The 20786-nt window shown below is 44.9% G+C and overlaps 18 non-coding genes across 18 annotated transcripts; 13 read left to right on the top strand and 5 right to left on the bottom strand.

The window, feature by feature from the left end:
- The first annotated feature begins 371 nt into the window (after positions 1-371).
- TRNAA-UGC (transfer RNA alanine (anticodon UGC)) lies at positions 372-444 on the top strand. The gene has a single exon. It is a non-coding gene; the product is annotated as a tRNA-Ala (tRNA).
- Positions 445-1036: 592 nt separating this feature from the next.
- TRNAA-CGC (transfer RNA alanine (anticodon CGC)) lies at positions 1037-1109 on the top strand. Its single transcript has one exon. It is a non-coding gene; the product is annotated as a tRNA-Ala (tRNA).
- Positions 1110-1726: 617 nt separating this feature from the next.
- On the bottom strand, positions 1727-1800 carry TRNAN-GUU (transfer RNA asparagine (anticodon GUU)). Its single transcript has one exon. It is a non-coding gene; the product is annotated as a tRNA-Asn (tRNA).
- A 676-nt stretch (positions 1801-2476) lies between these two features.
- TRNAA-UGC (transfer RNA alanine (anticodon UGC)) lies at positions 2477-2549 on the top strand. Its single transcript has one exon. It is a non-coding gene; the product is annotated as a tRNA-Ala (tRNA).
- Positions 2550-3140: 591 nt separating this feature from the next.
- Positions 3141-3213, top strand: TRNAA-CGC (transfer RNA alanine (anticodon CGC)). Its single transcript has one exon. It is a non-coding gene; the product is annotated as a tRNA-Ala (tRNA).
- A 617-nt stretch (positions 3214-3830) lies between these two features.
- Positions 3831-3904, bottom strand: TRNAN-GUU (transfer RNA asparagine (anticodon GUU)). Its single transcript has one exon. It is a non-coding gene; the product is annotated as a tRNA-Asn (tRNA).
- Positions 3905-4580: 676 nt separating this feature from the next.
- Positions 4581-4653, top strand: TRNAA-UGC (transfer RNA alanine (anticodon UGC)). Its single transcript has one exon. It is a non-coding gene; the product is annotated as a tRNA-Ala (tRNA).
- Positions 4654-5245: 592 nt separating this feature from the next.
- Positions 5246-5318, top strand: TRNAA-CGC (transfer RNA alanine (anticodon CGC)). Its single transcript has one exon. It is a non-coding gene; the product is annotated as a tRNA-Ala (tRNA).
- A 617-nt stretch (positions 5319-5935) lies between these two features.
- On the bottom strand, positions 5936-6009 carry TRNAN-GUU (transfer RNA asparagine (anticodon GUU)). The gene has a single exon. It is a non-coding gene; the product is annotated as a tRNA-Asn (tRNA).
- Positions 6010-6685: 676 nt separating this feature from the next.
- On the top strand, positions 6686-6758 carry TRNAA-UGC (transfer RNA alanine (anticodon UGC)). Its single transcript has one exon. It is a non-coding gene; the product is annotated as a tRNA-Ala (tRNA).
- Positions 6759-14769: 8011 nt separating this feature from the next.
- Positions 14770-14842, top strand: TRNAA-CGC (transfer RNA alanine (anticodon CGC)). Its single transcript has one exon. It is a non-coding gene; the product is annotated as a tRNA-Ala (tRNA).
- A 1366-nt stretch (positions 14843-16208) lies between these two features.
- Positions 16209-16281, top strand: TRNAA-UGC (transfer RNA alanine (anticodon UGC)). The gene has a single exon. It is a non-coding gene; the product is annotated as a tRNA-Ala (tRNA).
- Positions 16282-16877: 596 nt separating this feature from the next.
- On the top strand, positions 16878-16950 carry TRNAA-CGC (transfer RNA alanine (anticodon CGC)). The gene has a single exon. It is a non-coding gene; the product is annotated as a tRNA-Ala (tRNA).
- Positions 16951-17567: 617 nt separating this feature from the next.
- Positions 17568-17641, bottom strand: TRNAN-GUU (transfer RNA asparagine (anticodon GUU)). Its single transcript has one exon. It is a non-coding gene; the product is annotated as a tRNA-Asn (tRNA).
- Positions 17642-18317: 676 nt separating this feature from the next.
- TRNAA-UGC (transfer RNA alanine (anticodon UGC)) lies at positions 18318-18390 on the top strand. The gene has a single exon. It is a non-coding gene; the product is annotated as a tRNA-Ala (tRNA).
- A 594-nt stretch (positions 18391-18984) lies between these two features.
- Positions 18985-19057, top strand: TRNAA-CGC (transfer RNA alanine (anticodon CGC)). Its single transcript has one exon. It is a non-coding gene; the product is annotated as a tRNA-Ala (tRNA).
- A 617-nt stretch (positions 19058-19674) lies between these two features.
- Positions 19675-19748, bottom strand: TRNAN-GUU (transfer RNA asparagine (anticodon GUU)). Its single transcript has one exon. It is a non-coding gene; the product is annotated as a tRNA-Asn (tRNA).
- Positions 19749-20424: 676 nt separating this feature from the next.
- TRNAA-UGC (transfer RNA alanine (anticodon UGC)) lies at positions 20425-20497 on the top strand. The gene has a single exon. It is a non-coding gene; the product is annotated as a tRNA-Ala (tRNA).
- The last annotated feature ends 289 nt before the right edge of the window (positions 20498-20786 follow it).

Below are 20786 nucleotides of genomic sequence, written 5' to 3'. Positions count from 1 at the left end.
AAACCATCCTCTGCTAATTGATTCTTTTTATACAGGTCATCATTATATTTCTTCGATAAGACTGATATTGTGCTACATTGCAACTTTCGTCTCCAAACTATTAAGGGGTTTTTTATTGCTTACCCCTCGGTTCTTCGTAGATATGTAAAGGGTTTGCTTGGAAGAGGTGTGCATGTATTTGTAAGCCACCCTTCACCTTTTAAACTCCTCCGATGATCTTCTACTATGGTAAAATGGAACTCACACTGTAAAAAAAAAAGCAAGCTATTCTTACATAAAAATTGCCATATAGCATTGCAGCTTCTCACCTGACATGATGAGAAAATCACCGTGAAGTGTGGCAAGAAACTAAAGGCAGACCTGTCATGCCAGGGGGATTAGCTCAAGTGGTAGAGCGCTCGCTTTGCATGCGAGCGGCAGCGGGATCGATGCCCGCATTCTCCAAGAGTTATTTTTCACATGGTAGCAGTGATTGTCTTTTTACCTCATGCTCAAAACTCCAACAGCTAAAACTAGGAGGCTTTCGATCAAGGCCAAAACAAGCCTTCGATAGCTCAGCTGGTAGAGCCGAAGACTGTAGAAGAAAGTTAGCAATCCTTAGGTTGCTGGTTCAATTCCGTCTCGAAGGAGTTTTGCGCATTCTATCGGAAGGTTCATCCGGCTGGTAAACACAGCCCAGCTATGCTCGTTCCGTCCACCTACAAACAGCTCTTCTAGAAAGGTCTCCTCCGTTGTACCTGAGGAGTGAGGAGATCAAAACGTAAGCACAAATCAACAGAGAGTTTTTTGTCTTCTCCGTAGATATGTAAAGGCTTTGCTTGGAAGAGGCGTGCATGTATTTGGAAGCCACCCTTCACCTTGTAAAGTCCTCCGATGATCTTCTACTATGGCAACATGGAACTCACACTTAAAAAAAAAAAAAAAAAGCTATTCTTACAGAAAAAAAATACCATATAACAATGCAGCTTCTCACCTGACATGATAAGAAAATCCCTATGAAGTGTGGCAAGAAACTAAAGGCACAACTGTCACGCCAGGGGAATTAGCTCAAGTGGTAGAGCGCTCGCTTCGCATGTGAGAGGCAGCGGGATCGATGCCCGCATTCTCCAAGAGTTATTTTTCACATGGTAGCAGTGATTGCCTTTTCACCTCATGCTCAAAACTCCAACAGCTAAAACTAGGAGGCTTTCAACCAAGGCCAAGACAAGCCTTCAATAGCTCAGCTGGTAGAGCCAAAGACTGTAGATGTAAATGAGCAAATCCTTGGGTTGCTGGTTCAATTCCAGCTCGAAGGATGTTTGCGCGTTCTATCGGAGGGCTCATCCTGCTAGTAAACACAGCCCAGCTATGCTCCATCTGTCCACCTACAAACAGCTCTTCTAGAAGGGTCTCCTCCATTGTACCTGAGGAGTTCAAAACGTAAGCACAAAGCAACAGAGAGTTTTTTGTTGGGAGAGCAGCTCAGCCGAAAGCTAACGTGGAACCTTTTACACCCCTAGTATGCTACTCGAGCCAAAGAGACCATCGCCCCTGAATAAACACAGCCCAGCTAAGCTGCTTCCGTCCACATACAAAGAGCTCTTTTCCAAAAGTCTCCTCCATTCTAACTCGGGAGTTCAAAACGTAGGCAGAGAGCAACAGAGTTATTTGTCGGGAGAGCAATTGAAAGACGACGTGGAACCTTCTTCACTCGTACATAGGCTGCTACTTAAGCAAAAAAGACCATCGTCCCTGGGTGGGCTTGAACCACCATCCTTTCGGTTAACAGCCGAACGCGCTAACCAATTGCGCCACAGAGACGCAAACAGATCTTTCTACAGGAACTCTCAGCCAGGCAGGCCAGGCACAGGTTTCTCAGATCAACTTTTTAACATAATATGACAAAAAGAAATCAGCAAAAACAAAGAGACAATTGCTGATGCTCAGGAGGACTCGAGGCACCGACAATAAGCTCCTGCTGATGGATTCCATCACAAAGACCAAATACATTTTAGCCACTTTTGAAAAGTCAGTCGATAAATAGACCTTCTCAACGAACAGACCACCGGCAGCAGAGTGGCGCAGCGGAAGCGTGCTGGGCCCATAACCCAGAGGTCGATGGATCGAAACCATCCTCTGCTAATTGATTCTTTTTATACAGGTCATCATTATATTTCTTCGATAAGACTGATATTGTGCTACATTGCAACTTTCGTCTCCAAACTATTAAGGGGTTTTTTATTGCTTACCCCTCGGTTCTTCGTAGATATGTAAAGGGTTTGCTTGGAAGAGGTGTGCATGTATTTGTAAGCCACCCTTCACCTTTTAAACTCCTCCGATGATCTTCTACTATGGTAAAATGGAACTCACACTGTAAAAAAAAAAGCAAGCTATTCTTACATAAAAATTGCCATATAGCATTGCAGCTTCTCACCTGACATGATGAGAAAATCACCGTGAAGTGTGGCAAGAAACTAAAGGCAGACCTGTCATGCCAGGGGGATTAGCTCAAGTGGTAGAGCGCTCGCTTTGCATGCGAGCGGCAGCGGGATCGATGCCCGCATTCTCCAAGAGTTATTTTTCACATGGTAGCAGTGATTGTCTTTTTACCTCATGCTCAAAACTCCAACAGCTAAAACTAGGAGGCTTTCGATCAAGGCCAAAACAAGCCTTCGATAGCTCAGCTGGTAGAGCCGAAGACTGTAGAAGAAAGTTAGCAATCCTTAGGTTGCTGGTTCAATTCCGTCTCGAAGGAGTTTTGCGCATTCTATCGGAAGGTTCATCCGGCTGGTAAACACAGCCCAGCTATGCTCGTTCCGTCCACCTACAAACAGCTCTTCTAGAAAGGTCTCCTCCGTTGTACCTGAGGAGTGAGGAGATCAAAACGTAAGCACAAATCAACAGAGAGTTTTTTGTCTTCTCCGTAGATATGTAAAGGCTTTGCTTGGAAGAGGCGTGCATGTATTTGGAAGCCACCCTTCACCTTGTAAAGTCCTCCGATGATCTTCTACTATGGCAACATGGAACTCACACTTAAAAAAAAAAAAAAAAGCTATTCTTACAGAAAAAAAATACCATATAACAATGCAGCTTCTCACCTGACATGATAAGAAAATCCCTATGAAGTGTGGCAAGAAACTAAAGGCACAACTGTCACGCCAGGGGAATTAGCTCAAGTGGTAGAGCGCTCGCTTCGCATGTGAGAGGCAGCGGGATCGATGCCCGCATTCTCCAAGAGTTATTTTTCACATGGTAGCAGTGATTGCCTTTTCACCTCATGCTCAAAACTCCAACAGCTAAAACTAGGAGGCTTTCAACCAAGGCCAAGACAAGCCTTCAATAGCTCAGCTGGTAGAGCCAAAGACTGTAGATGTAAATGAGCAAATCCTTGGGTTGCTGGTTCAATTCCAGCTCGAAGGATGTTTGCGCGTTCTATCGGAGGGCTCATCCTGCTAGTAAACACAGCCCAGCTATGCTCCATCTGTCCACCTACAAACAGCTCTTCTAGAAGGGTCTCCTCCATTGTACCTGAGGAGTTCAAAACGTAAGCACAAAGCAACAGAGAGTTTTTTGTTGGGAGAGCAGCTCAGCCGAAAGCTAACGTGGAACCTTTTACACCCCTAGTATGCTACTCGAGCCAAAGAGACCATCGCCCCTGAATAAACACAGCCCAGCTAAGCTGCTTCCGTCCACATACAAAGAGCTCTTTTCCAAAAGTCTCCTCCATTCTAACTCGGGAGTTCAAAACGTAGGCAGAGAGCAACAGAGTTATTTGTCGGGAGAGCAATTGAAAGACGACGTGGAACCTTCTTCACTCGTACATAGGCTGCTACTTAAGCAAAAAAGACCATCGTCCCTGGGTGGGCTTGAACCACCATCCTTTCGGTTAACAGCCGAACGCGCTAACCAATTGCGCCACAGAGACGCAAACAGATCTTTCTACAGGAACTCTCAGCCAGGCAGGCCAGGCACAGGTTTCTCAGATCAACTTTTTAACATAATATGACAAAAAGAAATCAGCAAAAACAAAGAGACAATTGCTGATGCTCAGGAGGACTCGAGGCACCGACAATAAGCTCCTGCTGATGGATTCCATCACAAAGACCAAATACATTTTAGCCACTTTTGAAAAGTCAGTCGATAAATAGACCTTCTCAACGAACAGACCACCGGCAGCAGAGTGGCGCAGCGGAAGCGTGCTGGGCCCATAACCCAGAGGTCGATGGATCGAAACCATCCTCTGCTAATTGATTCTTTTTATACAGGTCATCATTATATTTCTTCGATAAGACTGATATTGTGCTACATTGCAACTTTCGTCTCCAAACTATTAAGGGGTTTTTTATTGCTTACCCCTCGGTTCTTCGTAGATATGTAAAGGGTTTGCTTGGAAGAGGTGTGCATGTATTTGTAAGCCACCCTTCACCTTTTAAACTCCTCCGATGATCTTCTACTATGGTAAAATGGAACTCACACTGTAAAAAAAAAAGCAAGCTATTCTTACATAAAAATTGCCATATAGCATTGCAGCTTCTCACCTGACATGATGAGAAAATCACCGTGAAGTGTGGCAAGAAACTAAAGGCAGACCTGTCATGCCAGGGGGATTAGCTCAAGTGGTAGAGCGCTCGCTTTGCATGCGAGCGGCAGCGGGATCGATGCCCGCATTCTCCAAGAGTTATTTTTCACATGGTAGCAGTGATTGTCTTTTTACCTCATGCTCAAAACTCCAACAGCTAAAACTAGGAGGCTTTCGATCAAGGCCAAAACAAGCCTTCGATAGCTCAGCTGGTAGAGCCGAAGACTGTAGAAGAAAGTTAGCAATCCTTAGGTTGCTGGTTCAATTCCGTCTCGAAGGAGTTTTGCGCATTCTATCGGAAGGTTCATCCGGCTGGTAAACACAGCCCAGCTATGCTCGTTCCGTCCACCTACAAACAGCTCTTCTAGAAAGGTCTCCTCCGTTGTACCTGAGGAGTGAGGAGATCAAAACGTAAGCACAAATCAACAGAGAGTTTTTTGTCTTCTCCGTAGATATGTAAAGGCTTTGCTTGGAAGAGGCGTGCATGTATTTGGAAGCCACCCTTCACCTTGTAAAGTCCTCCGATGATCTTCTACTATGGCAACATGGAACTCACACTTAAAAAAAAAAAAAAAAAGCTATTCTTACAGAAAAAAAATACCATATAACAATGCAGCTTCTCACCTGACATGATAAGAAAATCCCTATGAAGTGTGGCAAGAAACTAAAGGCACAACTGTCACGCCAGGGGAATTAGCTCAAGTGGTAGAGCGCTCGCTTCGCATGTGAGAGGCAGCGGGATCGATGCCCGCATTCTCCAAGAGTTATTTTTCACATGGTAGCAGTGATTGCCTTTTCACCTCATGCTCAAAACTCCAACAGCTAAAACTAGGAGGCTTTCAACCAAGGCCAAGACAAGCCTTCAATAGCTCAGCTGGTAGAGCCAAAGACTGTAGATGTAAATGAGCAAATCCTTGGGTTGCTGGTTCAATTCCAGCTCGAAGGATGTTTGCGCGTTCTATCGGAGGGCTCATCCTGCTAGTAAACACAGCCCAGCTATGCTCCATCTGTCCACCTCCAAACAGCTCTTCTAGAAGGGTCTCCTCCATTGTACCTGAGGAGTTCAAAACGTAAGCACAAAGCAACAGAGAGTTTTTTGTTGGGAGAGCAGCTCAGCCAAAAGCTAACGTGGAACCTTTTACACCCCTAGTATGCTACTCGAGCCAAAGAGACCATCGCCCCTGAATAAACACAGCCCAGCTAAGCTGCTTCCGTCCACATACAAAGAGCTCTTTTCCAAAAGTCTCCTCCATTCTAACTCGGGAGTTCAAAACGTAGGCAGCGAGCAACAGAGTTATTTGTCGGGAGAGCAATTGAAAGACGACGTGGAACCTTCTTCACTCGTACATAGGCTGCTACTTAAGCAAAAAAGACCATCGTCCCTGGGTGGGCTTGAACCACCATCCTTTCGGTTAACAGCCGAACGCGCTAACCAATTGCGCCACAGAGACGCAAACAGATCTTTCTACAGGAACTCTCAGCCAGGCAGGCCAGGCACAGGTTTCTCAGATCAACTTTTTAACATAATATGACAAAAAGAAATCAGCAAAAACAAAGAGACAATTGCTGATGCTCAGGAGGACTCGAGGCGCCGACAATAAGCTCCTGCTGATGGATTCCATCACAAAGACCAAATACATTTTAGCCACTTTTGAAAAGTCAGTCGATAAATAGACCTTCTTAACGAACAGACCACCGGCAGCAGAGTGGCGCAGCGGAAGCGTGCTGGGCCCATAACCCAGAGGTCGATGGATCGAAACCATCCTCTGCTAATTGATTCTTTTTATACAGGTCATCATTATATTTCTTCGATAAGACTGATATTGTGCTACATTGCAACTTTCGTCTCCAAACTATTAAGGGGTTTTTTATTGCTTACCCCTCGGTTCTTCGTAGATATGTAAAGGGTTTGCTTGGAAGAGGTGTGCATGTATTTGTAAGCCACCCTTCACCTTTTAAACTCCTCCGATGATCTTCTACTATGGTAAAATGGAACTCACACTGTAAAAAAAAAAGCAAGCTATTCTTACATAAAAATTGCCATATAGCATTGCAGCTTCTCACCTGATATGATGAGAAAATCACCGTGAAGTGTGGCAAGAAACTAAAGGCAGACCTGTCATGCCAGGGGGATTAGCTCAAGTGGTAGAGCGCTCGCTTTGCATGCGAGCGGCAGCGGGATCGATGCCCGCATTCTCCAAGAGTTATTTTTCACATGGTAGCAGTGATTGTCTTTTTACCTCATGCTCAAAACTCCAACAGCTAAAACTAGGAGGCTTTCGATCAAGGCCAAAACAAGCCTTCGATAGCTCAGCTGGTAGAGCCGAAGACTGTAGAAGAAAGTTAGCAATCCTTAGGTTGCTGGTTCAATTCCGTCTCGAAGGAGTTTTGCGCATTCTATCGGAAGGTTCATCCGGCTGGTAAATACAGCCCAGCTATGCTCGTTCCGTCCACCTACAAACAGCTCTTCTAGAAAGGTCTCCTCCGTTGTACCTGAGGAGTGAGGAGATCAAAACTAGAGTTGAGCGCGGTTCGTGGTTCGTGGTTCTCCAGTTCTAGGCTCGAGTGATTTTTGGGCTGTTCGAGATCGAACTAGAACTCGAGCTTTTTGCTAAAAGCTCGATAGTTCTAGATACGTTCGAGAACGGTTCTAGCAGCAAAAAGCAGGGCTTTTTACAGCTACAGTGAGCAGGAGCCATCGCTGGCAGCCTGCCACAAGCTGGTAACCAAGATAAACATCGGGTATCCAAGCAAAGCGCTTTGGTTAGTAACCCGATGTTTATCTTAGTTACGTGCAGGAAGCCCACACTTTCCCGCTCAGCTCGCTCCACCCCCTCCTGCCCGCGGCATGTACACATACATACACATACACAAACACACACACACACACACACATCCACCCCCCCCCCCCCGCCCGCCCGCCCGCCCGCCCGCTCGCTCGCTCGCTCGGCTTACCTGCGGTGATGAAGTCCCGCCATCCCGACCTCAGCGCTGTCACTGTCCTCCATGGCCGCCGCTTGTCACATCACCTATCGCTTCCGACCCGAGACTGACACTGGCGGTGACGTCACGGACCTCTCGCGATACTTGATGTGAAGGCGCCGGTCATTGACCTCAGTGACAGGGGCTGTCAGTGTGCTGGAGATCAGCGCAGGTAATGTACCTCACTGACAGCAGCACTTGTCACCCCCCTGCAGTGACCTGGGCTGACCCATTGATGTTAGCTCAGGTCACTGCACTGCTCTCCCAGCCAATGGGGAACATCCTGCTCTTCATTGACTGGTACAGTGTGCATCGTCATGGCAACCCCTTGGATTACACCAGACTTGGATTTGTTTTTCAATCTAATAAATTGGTTAAAGAGGGAATGTTTTGGGGAGTGTTTTTTCAAATAAAAATGTGTTTGTCGTGTATTTTTTTTTTATTACTGACTGGGTTGGTGATGTCGGGTATCTGATAGACGCCTGACCTCACCAACCCCAGGGCTTGATGCCAGGTGACATTACACATCTGGTATTAACCCCAAATATTACCCCGTTTGCCACCGCACCAGGGCGCGGGATGAGCTGGGGCGAAGCACCAGGATTGGCGCATCTAATGGATGCGCCACTTCTGGGGCGGCTGCGGCCTGCTATTTTTAGGCTGGGGAGATTCCAATAACCATGGACCTCCCTAGTCTGAGAATATCAGGCCCCAGCTGTCTGCTTTACCTTGGCTGGTGATCCAATTTTGGGGGACCCCTACGTGTTTTTTTTTTTAATTATTTATTTAATTTAAAATAACAGCGTGGGGTGCCCTCAGTTTTTGATTACCAGCCAAGGTGAGGTTGCCAGCTGTGGTCTGCAGGCTGCAGCCGTCTGCTTTACCCTAGCTGGCTACAAAACTAGGGGGAACCCTATGTCATTTTTTTTTCATTTTTTTGGCTAAATACAAAGCTAAGCACCCCTTAGTGCCACATGAAAGGTACCAAAGGGTGTTCCACTTTTTCTCCATTTTTTTCTCCACTTTCTCTCCACTTTTTCTCCACTTTTTCTCCATTTTTTTCTCCACTTATTCTCCACTTTTTCTCCTCTTATTCTCCACTTTTTCTCCACTTTTTCTCCACTTTTTCTCCTCTTATTCTCCACTTTTTCTCCACTTTTTCTCCACTTTTTCTCCATTTTTTTCTCCACTTTCTCCACTTTTTCTCCACTTTTTTCTCCACTTTTTCTCCTCTTATGCTCCACTTTTTCTCCTCTTAATCTCCACTTTTTCTCCACTTTTTCTCCACTTTTTCTCCACTTTTTTCTCCACTTTTTCTCCTCTTATGCTCCACTTTTTCTCCACTTTTTCTCCACTTTTTCTCCACTTTTTCTCCACTTTTTCTCCTCTTAATCTCCACTTTTTCTCCTCTTATGCTCCACTTTTTCTCCACTTTTTCTCCACTTTTTCTCCACGTTTTCTCCACTTTTTTCTCCACTTTTTCTCCTCTTATGCTCCACTTTTTCTCCACTTTTTCTCCACTTTTTCTCCACGTTTTCTCCACGTTTTCTCCACTTTTTTCTCCACTTTTTCTCCTCTTATGCTCCACTTTTTCTCCACTTTTTCTCCACTTTTTCTCCTCTTAATCTCCACTTTTTCTCCACTTTTTCTCCACTTTTTCTCCTCTTAATCTCCACTTTTTCTCCTCTTATGCTCCACTTTTTCTCCACTTTTTCTCCACTTTTTCTCCACGTTTTCTCCACTTTTTTCTCCACTTTTTCTCCTCTTATGCTCCACTTTTTCTCCACTTTTTCTCCACTTTTTCTCCACTTTTTCTCCACTTTTTCTCCTCTTATGCTCCACTTTTTCTCCACTTTTTCTCCACTTTTTCTCCACTTTTTCTCCACTTTTTCTCCACTTTTTTCTCCACTTTTTCTCCACTTTTTCTCCTCTTATGCTCCACTTTTTCTCCACTTTTTCTCCACTTTTTCTCCACGTTTTCTCCACGTTTTCTCCACTTTTTTCTCCACTTTTTCTCCTCTTATGCTCCACTTTTTCTCCACTTTTTCTCCACTTTTTCTCCTCTTAATCTCCACTTTTTCTCCACTTTTTCTCCACTTTTTCTCCACTTTTTCTCCACTTTTTTCTCCACTTTTTCTCCACTTTTTCTCCTCTTATGCTCCACTTTTTCTCCACTTTTTCTCCACTTTTTCTCCTCTTATGCTCCACTTTTTCTCCACTTTTTCTCCACTTTTTCTCCTCTTATGCTCCACTTTTTCTCCACTTTTTTCTCCACTTTTTCTCCTCTTATGCTCCACTTTTTCTCCACTTTTTCTCCACTTTTTCTCCACTTTTTCTCCTCTTATGCTCCACTTTTTCTCCACTTTTTCTCCACTTTTTCTCCATTTTTTTCTCCACTTATTCTCCACTTTTTCTCCTCTTATTCTCCACTTTTTCTCCACTTTTTCTCCACTTTTTCTCCTCTTATTCTCCACTTTTTCTCCACTTTTTCTCCACTTTTTCCCCATTTTTTTCTCCACTTTCTCCACTTTTTCTCCACATTTTTCTCCACTTTTTCTCCTCTTATGCTCCACTTTTTCTCCTCTTAATCTCCACTTTTTCTCCACTTTTTCTCCACTTTTTCTCCACTTTTTTCTCCACTTTTTCTCCTCTTATGCTCCACTTTTTCTCCACTTTTTCTCCACTTTTTCTCCACTTTTTCTCCTCTTAATCTCCACTTTTTCTCCTCTTATGCTCCGCTTTTTCTCCACTTTTTCTCCACTTTTTCTCCACTTTTTCTCCACTTTTTCTCCTCTTATGCTCCACTTTTTCTCCACTTTTTCTCCTCTTAATCTCCACTTTTTCTCCTCTTATGCTCCACTTTTTCTCCACTTTTTCTCCACTTTTTCTCCTCTTATGCTCCACTTTTTCTCCACTTTTTCTCCACTTTTTCTCCTCTTATGCTCCACTTTTTCTCCACTTTTTCTCCACTTTTTTCTCCACTTTTTCTCCTCTTATGCTCCACTTTTTCTCCACTTTTTCTCCACTTTTTCTCCACTTATGCTCCACTTTTTCTCCACTTTTTCTCCACTTTTTTCTCCACTTTTTCTCCTCTTAATTTCCACTTTTTCTCCACTTTTTCTCCACTTTTTCTCCACTTTTTCTCCACTTTCTCTCCACTTTTTTCTCCACTTTTTCTCCACTTTTTCTCCTCTTATGTTCCACTTATTCTCCACTTTTTCTCCACTTTTTCTCTACTTTTTCTATGGTCGGTCTACCCATTAGCTCTGCCATGCATAGTGTAGCTCTACACCTACTGCACATGTTACTTTATGATTGACATCTCTTTCGTACCAGAGCTGTCTAAGTCTACTCTGACCCCATATTTGTCATTACTATATTGTCCTTGTACTGTATTATGACATTTGTATCATGTGTTTCATTTCTTGCTGTGTTGCAATTTTTTTGCTGCATCCCAATTGTACCTCTACATTGTTCGAGTTTATGTTATTGTTCTCTCACTCTTATGTGATACTGATTATTGTCATTTTTCATGATTACATGCAGATAAGTCCAATCTGACGAAGGCTCAGGCCGAAACGTCATTTGTAACTTGTTTTGGACAAAAACATATATGCTTATGAAAAAAATTTTTTCTTAATACGGACCAATAAAGAGTGATTTTGCATTACTATCCGTTGTGACTTACTGACTTAGTCTGGGAGATATAGAGTGCCGAGGTTACTCACTAATTTTATCTATTATTACCTCTGAGCACCTATATACCAGTGAGCAGAGCTTCCTCTACAGTAGTTCTCCTGATTAGGCATGCCCTTACCTCATGAGCAGGGCATTGCAGCTTTGGTAGCAACCATTACGACATGGACTCTGCTGCTGTGGACCCGGGGAGAGTGAGTGCAGATTCATTGCACCCACACTCCTCACATGAAGGGTCCGCACTCCTAGAAAATGGGGGATACGTTCCCTGAGTGTCTCCCCCCCATATTCTAGACGGTCCAGAGTCGTCGTGGGACCCCTTTATTTTTTTTCTTACAATAAATTGGTGAAAGAGGAAATGTTTTGGGGACTGTTTTTTCAAATAAATTTCTTTTGTCGATTTTTTGTTTTTGTTAGTACTGACAGTTTATGATGTTGGGTATCTAATAGACGCCATGACATCACAAACTGCTGGGCTTGATCTCAGGTGACTTTACAGCTAGTATCAACCCGATTTATTACCCCGTTTGCCACTGCACCAGGGCACGGGATGAGCTGGGGTGAAGCGCCAGGATTGGCGCATCTAGTGGATGCGCCACGTCTGGGGTGCCTGCGGCCTGCTATTTTTAGGCTGTGAAGGCCCAATAACTATGGACCTTCCCACCCTGAGAATACCAGACCACAGCTGTCCGCTTTACCTTGGCTGGTGATCCAATTTGGGGGGTCCCCTACTTTTATTGTGTAATTATTAATATTTATAAAATAATTATAAAAAAGAGCCTGAGGGGACCTCCACATTGGATCCCCAACCACGGTAAAGCTGCCAGCTGTGGTTTTCAGGCTACAGCCGTCTGCTTTACCCTAGCTGGCTATCAAAAATGGGGGGACCCAACGTAATTTTTTTTTTTTAACTATTTTTTAAATAGAAAAAATTAATGGGCTTCCCTGTATTTTGATTGCCAACCAAGGTAACGGCAGGCAGATGGGGGTGGCAACCCATAGCTGTCTGCTTTATCTGCTGAGAATCAAAAATACCGCGGAACGCTACGTCATTTTTTTAAAGATTTATTTTTACAGCACTGTGATGTCCAGCAATCAAAATACAGGGAAGCCCATTTTATTTTTAGTTATTTAAATAAATAATTAAAAAAAATATATGTTAGCTCCCACTGCATTTTTTGTATTGCTAGCTAAGGGTAATCCAAGCAGCTACTGGCTGCTAACCCCCACTGCTTGGTGTTACCTTCACTGGCAATGGAAAATCCAGGGAAGCATTTTTTTTTTTTTTTGCCAAAAAGCTACAAAAAAAGGACGTGAGCTTCGCCATATTTTTGTATGCTAGCCAGGTATAGCAGGCAGGTGCTGGAAGAGCTGGATACAGCGCCAGAAGATGGCGCTTCTATGAAAATGCCATTTTCTGAGGCGGCTGCAGACTGCAATTCGCAGCAGTGGGGCCCAGAAAGCTCAGGCCAACCTGTGCTGCGGATTCTAATCTCCAGCTGCCTAGTTGTACCTGGCTGGACACAAAAATGGGGCAAAGCCTACGTCATTTGTTTTCTAATTATTTCATGAAATTCATGAAATAATAAAAAAAGGGCTTCCCTTTATTTTTGGTTCCCAGCCGGGTACAAATAGGCAACTGGGGGTTGGGGGCAGCCGTACCTGCCTGCTGTACCTGGCTAGCATACAAAAATATGGCGAAGCCACATAATTTTTTCAGGGGGAAAAAACTTCTGCATACAGTCCTGGATGGAGTATGCTGAGCCTTGTAGTTCTGCAGCTGCTGTCTGTCTGTATGGAGAAGAGCAGACAGCAGCTGCAGAACTACAAGGCTCAGCATACTCCATCCAGGACTGTATGCAGAAGTTTTTTGCCCACCAAAAAAATGACGTGGGCTTCGCCATATTTTTGTATGCTAGCCAGGTACAGCTGGCAGCCACGGGCTGCCTCCAACCCCCAGTTGCCTATTTGTACCCGGCTGGGAACCAAAAATATAGGGAAGCCCGTTTTTTTTAATTATTTCACTTATTTCATGAAATAATTAAAAAACAAATGACGTGGGCTTCGCCCTATTTTTGTGTCCAGCCGGGTACAACTAGGCAGCTGGGGATTGGAATCCGCAGCACAGGTTAGCCCGAGGTTTGTGGGCGCCTCTGCTGCGGATTTCAGTCCGCAGCCGTCCCAGAAAATGGCGCTCTCATAGAAGCGCCATCATCTGGCGCTGTATCCAACTCTTCCAACAGCCCTGGAGCCGGGTGGCTTGTTGGGTAATCATGAGTTAATACTGGCTTTGTTTTACCAGCCAGTATTAAGCCAGAGATTCTTAATGTCAGGCACGTTTGACCCGGCCATTAAGAATCTCCAATAAAGGGTTAAAAAAAGACACCACACAGAGAAAAAATACTTTAATAGAAATAAATACACAGACACATTAGAGACTCCATCTTTATTACCCCTGTCAGCCCTCCACGATCCTGCTCTTCTGTCTTCTTTCTTTCTAGTGTAGTAGTAGTGACGATTGTAGTGAGGGGCATCACTTGGGGCTGGGGAACCTCCATCCTAACTACAATGCTCACTACAATCGGGAAGCAGCGTGCAGCCTTCACTCCGTGAGTGATCACTGCTGGCTGCTAGCGGTAACGCTGACAGACGCGTTACCATAGCAACGGTGCTCCCGGAGCCGCGGTTAGCGGTGACGTCACCGCTAACTGCGTTGCTATGGCAACGGTGATCTCTGTTAATGACCGGCTGTGTCAGCCGGTCCCTAACGGAACGGGGAGTCGACCGTGTGCTAGAGCATGTCGCCGGTACACGGCGATACACATATGTGCACCGTGTACCGGAGAGATGCACTCGCAGGTCCTACATGACGTGTCATAGTCATGTGACCAGTCTGTAGCCAATGAGATAATAGCCACGTGACTGGTCACATGGCTATTTTGACGTCACGATAGGTCCTGCTTCTCTGCTGGCAGTGCAGGTCACCGGGAGGATTCAGCGATCATCGGATGGAATAGCGGCAGGAGACAGAGTGCAGAAGGGATCGCGAGGACCGGTAAGTGTTATGGCAATGTTTATTAACTGTTTGTGTACATTTATAATGCATTTTTATGTGTTTGTGATTGCCTCCCATTATAGCCTATACGTTCGAGTTCGGTTCGTCGAACGTTCGACGAACCGAACTCGAACGGGACCCCCGTTCGGCGAACCGGCCTCGAGCCGAACCGGGACCGGTTCGCTCATCTCTAATCAAAACGTAAGCACAAATCAACAGAGAGTTTTTTGTCTTCTCCGTAGATATGTAAAGGCTTTGCTTGGAAGAGGCGTGCATGTATTTGGAAACCACCCTTCACCTTGTAAAGTCCTCCGATGATCTTCTACTATGGCAACATGGAACTCACACTTTAAAAAAAAAAAAAAAAAGCTATTCTTACAGAAAAAAAATACCATATAACAATGCAGCTTCTCACCTGACATGATAAGAAAATCCCTATGAAGTGTGGCAAGAAACTAAAGGCACAACTGTCACGCCAGGGGAATTAGCTCAAGTGGTAGAGCGCTCGCTTCGCATGTGAGAGGCAGCGGGATCGATGCCCGCATTCTCCAAGAGTTATTTTTCACATGGTAGCAGTGATTGCCTTTTCACCTCATGCTCAAAACTCCAACAGCTAAAACTAGGAGGCTTTCAACCAAGGCCAAGACAAGCCTTCAATAGCTCAGCTGGTAGAGCCAAAGACTGTAGATGTAAATGAGCAAATCCTTGGGTTGCTGGTTCAATTCCAGCTCGAAGGATGTTTGCGCTTTCTATCGGAGGGCTCATCCTGCTAGTAAACACAGCCCAGCTATGCTCCCTCTGTCCACCTACAAACAGCTCTTCTAGAAGGGTCTCCTCCGTTGTACCTGAGGAGTTCAAAACGTAAGCACAAAGCAACAGAGAGTTTTTTGTTGGGAGAGCAGCTCAGCCGAAAGCTAACGTGGAACCTTTTACACCCTAGTATGCTACTCGAACCAAAGAGACCATCGCCCCTGAATAAACACAGCCCAGCTAAGCTGCTTCCGTCCACATACAAAGAGCTCTTTTCCAAAAGTCTCCTCCATTCTAACTCGGGAGTTCAAAACGTAGGCAGCGAGCAACAGAGTTATTTGTCGGGAGAGCAATTGAAAGACGACGTGGAACCTTCTTCACTCGTACATAGGCTGCTACTTAAGCAAAAAAGACCATCGTCCCTGGGTGGGCTTGAACCACCATCTTTTCGGTTAACAGCCGAACACGCTAACCAATTGCGCCACAGAGACGCAAACAGATCTTTCTACAGGAACTCTCAGCCAGGCAGGCCAGGCACAGGTTTCTCAGATCAACTTTTTAACATAATATGACAAAAAGAAATCAGCAAAAACAAAGAGACAATTGCTGATGCTCAGGAGGACTCGAGGCGCCGACAATAAGCTCCTGCTGATGGATTCCATCACAAAGACCAAATACATTTTAGCCACTTTTGAAAAGTCAGTCGATAAATAGACCTTCTCAACGAACAGACCACCGGCAGCAGAGTGGCGCAGCGGAAGCGTGCTGGGCCCATAACCCAGAGGTCGATGGATCGAAACCATCCTCTGCTAATTGATTCTTTTTATACAGGTCATCATTATATTTCTTCGATAAGACTGATATTGTGCTACATTGCAACTTTCGTCTCCAAACTATTAAGGGGTTTTTTATTGCTTACCCCTCGGTTCTTCGTAGATATGTAAAGGGTTTGCTTGGAAGAGGTGTGCATGTATTTGTAAGCCACCCTTCACCTTTTAAACTCCTCCGATGATCTTCTACTATGGTAAAATGGAACTCACACTGTAAAAAAAAAAGCAAGCTATTCTTACATAAAAATTGCCATATAGCATTGCAGCTTCTCACCTGACATGATGAGAAAATCACCGTGAAGTGTGGCAAGAAACTAAAGGCAGACCTGTGTTGCCAGGGGAATTAGCTCAAGTGGTAGAGCGCTCGCTTTGCATGCGAGCGGCAGCGGGATCGATGCCCGCATTCTCCAAGAGTTATTTTTCACATGGTAGCAGTGATTGTCTTTTTACCTCATGCTCAAAACTCCAACAGCTAAAACTAGGAGGCTTTTGATCAAGGCCAAAACAAGCCTTCGATAGCTCAGCTGGTAGAGCCGAAGACTGTAGAAGAAAGTTAGCAATCCTTAGGTTGCTGGTTCAATTCCGTCTCGAAGGAGTTTTGCGCATTCTATCGGAAGGTTCATCCGGCTGGTAAACACAGCCCAGCTATGCTCGTTCCGTCCACCTACAAACAGCTCTTCTAGAAAGGTCTCCTCCGTTGTACCTGAGGAGTGAGGAGATCAAAACGTAAGCACAAATCAACAGAGAGTTTTTTGTCTTCTCCGTAGATATGTAAAGGCTTTGCTTGGAAGAGGCGTGCATGTATTTGGAAGCCACCCTTCACCTTGTAAAGTCCTCCGATGATCTTCTACTATGGCAACATGGAACTCACACTTAAAAAAAAAAAAAAAAAAAAAGCTATTCTTACAGAAAAAAAATACCATATAACAATGCAGCTTCTCACCTGACATGATAAGAAAATCCCTATGAAGTGTGGCAAGAAACTAAAGGCACAACTGTCACGCCAGGGGAATTAGCTCAAGTGGTAGAGCGCTCGCTTCGCATGTGAGAGGCAGCGGGATCGATGCCCGCATTCTCCAAGAGTTATTTTTCACATGGTAGCAGTGATTGCCTTTTCACCTCATGCTCAAAACTCCAACAGCTAAAACTAGGAGGCTTTCAACCAAGGCCAAGACAAGCCTTCAATAGCTCAGCTGGTAGAGCCAAAGACTGTAGATGTAAATGAGCAAATCCTTGGGTTGCTGGTTCAATTCCAGCTCGAAGGATGTTTGCGCGTTCTATCGGAGGGCTCATCCTGCTAGTAAACACAGCCCAGCTATGCTCCATCTGTCCACCTACAAACAGCTCTTCTAGAAGGGTCTCCTCCATTGTACCTGAGGAGTTCAAAACGTAAGCACAAAGCAACAGAGAGTTTTTTGTTGGGAGAGCAGCTCAGCCGAAAGCTAACGTGGAACCTTTTACACCCCTAGTATGCTACTCGAGCCAAAGAGACCATCGCCCCTGAATAAACACAGCCCAGCTAAGCTGCTTCCGTCCACATACAAAGAGCTCTTTTCCAAAAGTCTCCTCCATTCTAACTCGGGAGTTCAAAACGTAGGCAGCGAGCAACAGAGTTATTTGTCGGGAGAGCAATTGAAAGACGACGTGGAACCTTCTTCACTCGTACATAGGCTGCTACTTAAGCAAAAAAGACCATCGTCCCTGGGTGGGCTTGAACCACCATCCTTTCGGTTAACAGCCGAACGCGCTAACCAATTGCGCCACAGAGACGCAAACAGATCTTTCTACAGGAACTCTCAGCCAGGCAGGCCAGGCACAGGTTTCTCAGATCAACTTTTTAACATAATATGACAAAAAGAAATCAGCAAAAACAAAGAGACAATTGCTGATGCTCAGGAGGACTCGAGGCGCCGACAATAAGCTCCTGCTGATGGATTCCATCACAAAGACCAAATACATTTTAGCCACTTTTGAAAAGTCAGTCGATAAATAGACCTTCTCAACGAACAGACCACCGGCAGCAGAGTGGCGCAGCGGAAGCGTGCTGGGCCCATAACCCAGAGGTCGATGGATCGAAACCATCCTCTGCTAATTGATTCTTTTTATACAGGTCATCATTATATTTCTTCGATAAGACTGATATTGTGCTACATTGCAACTTTCGTCTCCAAACTATTAAGGGGTTTTTTATTGCTTACCCCTCGGTTCTTCGTAGATATGTAAAGGGTTTGCTTGGAAGAGGTGTGCATGTATTTGTAAGCCACCCTTCACCTTTTAAACTCCTCCGATGATCTTCTACTATGGTAAAATGGAACTCACACTGTAAAAAAAAAAGCAAGCTATTCTTACATAAAAATTGCCATATAGCATTGCAGCTTCTCACCTGACATGATGAGAAAATCACCGTGAAGTGTGGCAAGAAACTAAAGGCAGACCTGTCATGCCAGGGGGATTAGCTCAAGTGGTAGAGCGCTCGCTTTGCATGCGAGTGGCAGCGGGATCGATGCCCGCATTCTCCAAGAGTTATTTTTCACATGGTAGCAGTGATTGTCTTTTTACCTCATGCTCAAAACTCCAACAGCTAAAACTAGGAGGCTTTCGATCAAGGCCAAAACAAGCCTTCGATAGCTCAGCTGGTAGAGCCGAAAACTGTAGAAGAAAGTTAGCAATCCTTAGGTTGCTGGTTCAATTCCATCTCGAAGGAGTTTTGCGCATTCTATCGGAAGGTTCATCCGGCTGGTAAACACAGCCCAGCTATGCTCGTTCCGTCCACCTACAAACAGCTCTTCTAGGAAGGTCTCCTCCGTTGTACCTGAGGAGTGAGGAGATCAAAACTTAAGCACAAATCAACAGAGAGTTTTTTGTCTTCTCCGTAGATATGTAAAGGCTTTGCTTGGAAGAGGCGTGCATGTATTTGGAAGCCACCCTTCACCTTGTAAAGTCCTCCGATGATCTTCTACTATGGCAACATGGAACTCACACTTAAAAAAAAAAAAAAAAAAAGCTATTCTTACAGAAAAAAAATACCATATAACAATGCAGCTTCTCACCTGACATGATAAGAAAATCCCTATGAAGTGTGGCAAGAAACTAAAGGCACAACTGTCACGCTAGGGGAATTAGCTCAAGTGGTAGAGCGCTCGCTTCGCATGTGAGAGGCAGCGGGATCGATGCCCGCATTCTCCAAGAGTTATTTTTCACATGGTAGCAGTGATTGCCTTTTCACCTCATGCTCAAAACTCCAACAGCTAAAACTAGGAGGCTTTCAACCAAGGCCAAGACAAGCCTTCAATAGCTCAGCTGGTAGAGCCAAAGACTGTAGATGTAAATGAGCAAATCCTTGGGTTGCTGGTTCAATTCCAGCTCGAAGGATGTTTGCGCGTTCTATCGGAGGGCTCATCCTGCTAGTAAACACAGCCCAGCTATGCTCCATCTGTCCACCTACAAACAGCTCTTCTAGAAGGGTCTCCTCCATTGTACCTGAGGAGTTCAAAACGTAAGCACAAAGCAACAGAGAGTTTTTTGTTGGGAGAGCAGCTCAGCCGAAAGCTAACGTGGAACTTTTTACACCCCTAGTATGCTACTCGAGCCAAAGAGACCATCGCCCCTGAATAAACACAGCCCAGCTAAGCTGCTTCCGTCCACATACAAAGAGCTCTTTTCCAAAAGTCTCCTCCATTCTAACTCGGGAGTTCAAAACGTAGGTAGCGAGCAACAGAGTTATTTGTCGGGAGAGCAATTGAAAGACGACGTGGAACCTTCTTCACTCGTACATAGGCTGCTACTTAAGCAAAAAAGACCATCGTCCCTGGGTGGGCTTGAACCACCATCCTTTCGGTTAACAGCCGAACGCGCTAACCAATTGCGCCACAGAGACGCAAACAGATCTTTCTACAGGAACTCTCAGCCAGGCAGGCCAGGCACAGGTTTCTCCGATCAACTTTTTAACATAATATGACAAAAAGAAATCAGCAAAAACAAAGAGACAATTGCTGATGCTCAGGAGGACTCGAGGCGCCGACAATAAGCTCCTGCTGATGGATTCCATCACAAAGACCAAATACATTTTAGCCACTTTTGAAAAGTCAGTCGATAAATAGACCTTCTCAACGAACAGACCACCGGCAGCAGAGTGGCGCAGCGGAAGCGTGCTGGGCCCATAACCCAGAGGTCGATGGATCGAAACCATCCTCTGCTAATTGATTCTTTTTATACAGGTCATCATTATATTTCTTCGATAAGACTGATATTGTGCTACATTGCAACTTTCGTCTCCAAACTATTAAGGGGTTTTTTATTGCTTACCCCTCGGTTCTTCGTAGATATGTAAAGGGTTTGCTTGGAAGAGGTGTGCATGTATTTGTAAGCCACCCTTCACCTTTTAAACTCCTCCGATGATCTTCTACTATGGTAAAATGGAACTCACACTGTAAAAAAAAAAGCAAGCTATTCTTACATAAAAATTGCCATATAGCATTGCAGCTTCTCACCTGACATGATGAGAAAATCACCGTGAAGTGTGGCAAGAAACTAAAGGCAGACCTGTCATGCCAGGGGGATTAGCTCAAGTGGTAGAGCGCTCGCTTTGCATGCGAGCGGCAGCGGGATCGATGCCCGCATTCTCCAAGAGTTATTTTTCACATGGTAGCAGTGATTGTCTTTTTACCTCATGCTCAAAACTCCAACAGTTAAAACTAGGAGGCTTTCGATCAAGGCCAAAACAAGCCTTCGATAGCTCAGCTGGTAGAGCCGAAGACTGTAGAAGAAAGTTAGCAATCCTTAGGTCGCTGGTTCAATTCCGTCTAGAAGGAGGTTTGCGCATTCTATCGGAAGGTTCATCCGGCTGGTAAACACAGCCCAGCTATGCTCGTTCCGTCCACCTACAAACAGCTCTTCTAGAAAGGTCTCCTCCGTT

Source organism: Anomaloglossus baeobatrachus, unplaced genomic scaffold (genome assembly GCF_048569485.1).
Source record: "Anomaloglossus baeobatrachus isolate aAnoBae1 unplaced genomic scaffold, aAnoBae1.hap1 Scaffold_5181, whole genome shotgun sequence".
NCBI lineage: Eukaryota > Metazoa > Chordata > Amphibia > Anura > Aromobatidae > Anomaloglossus > Anomaloglossus baeobatrachus.
This window is presented reverse-complemented; position numbering and strand designations above follow the sequence as displayed.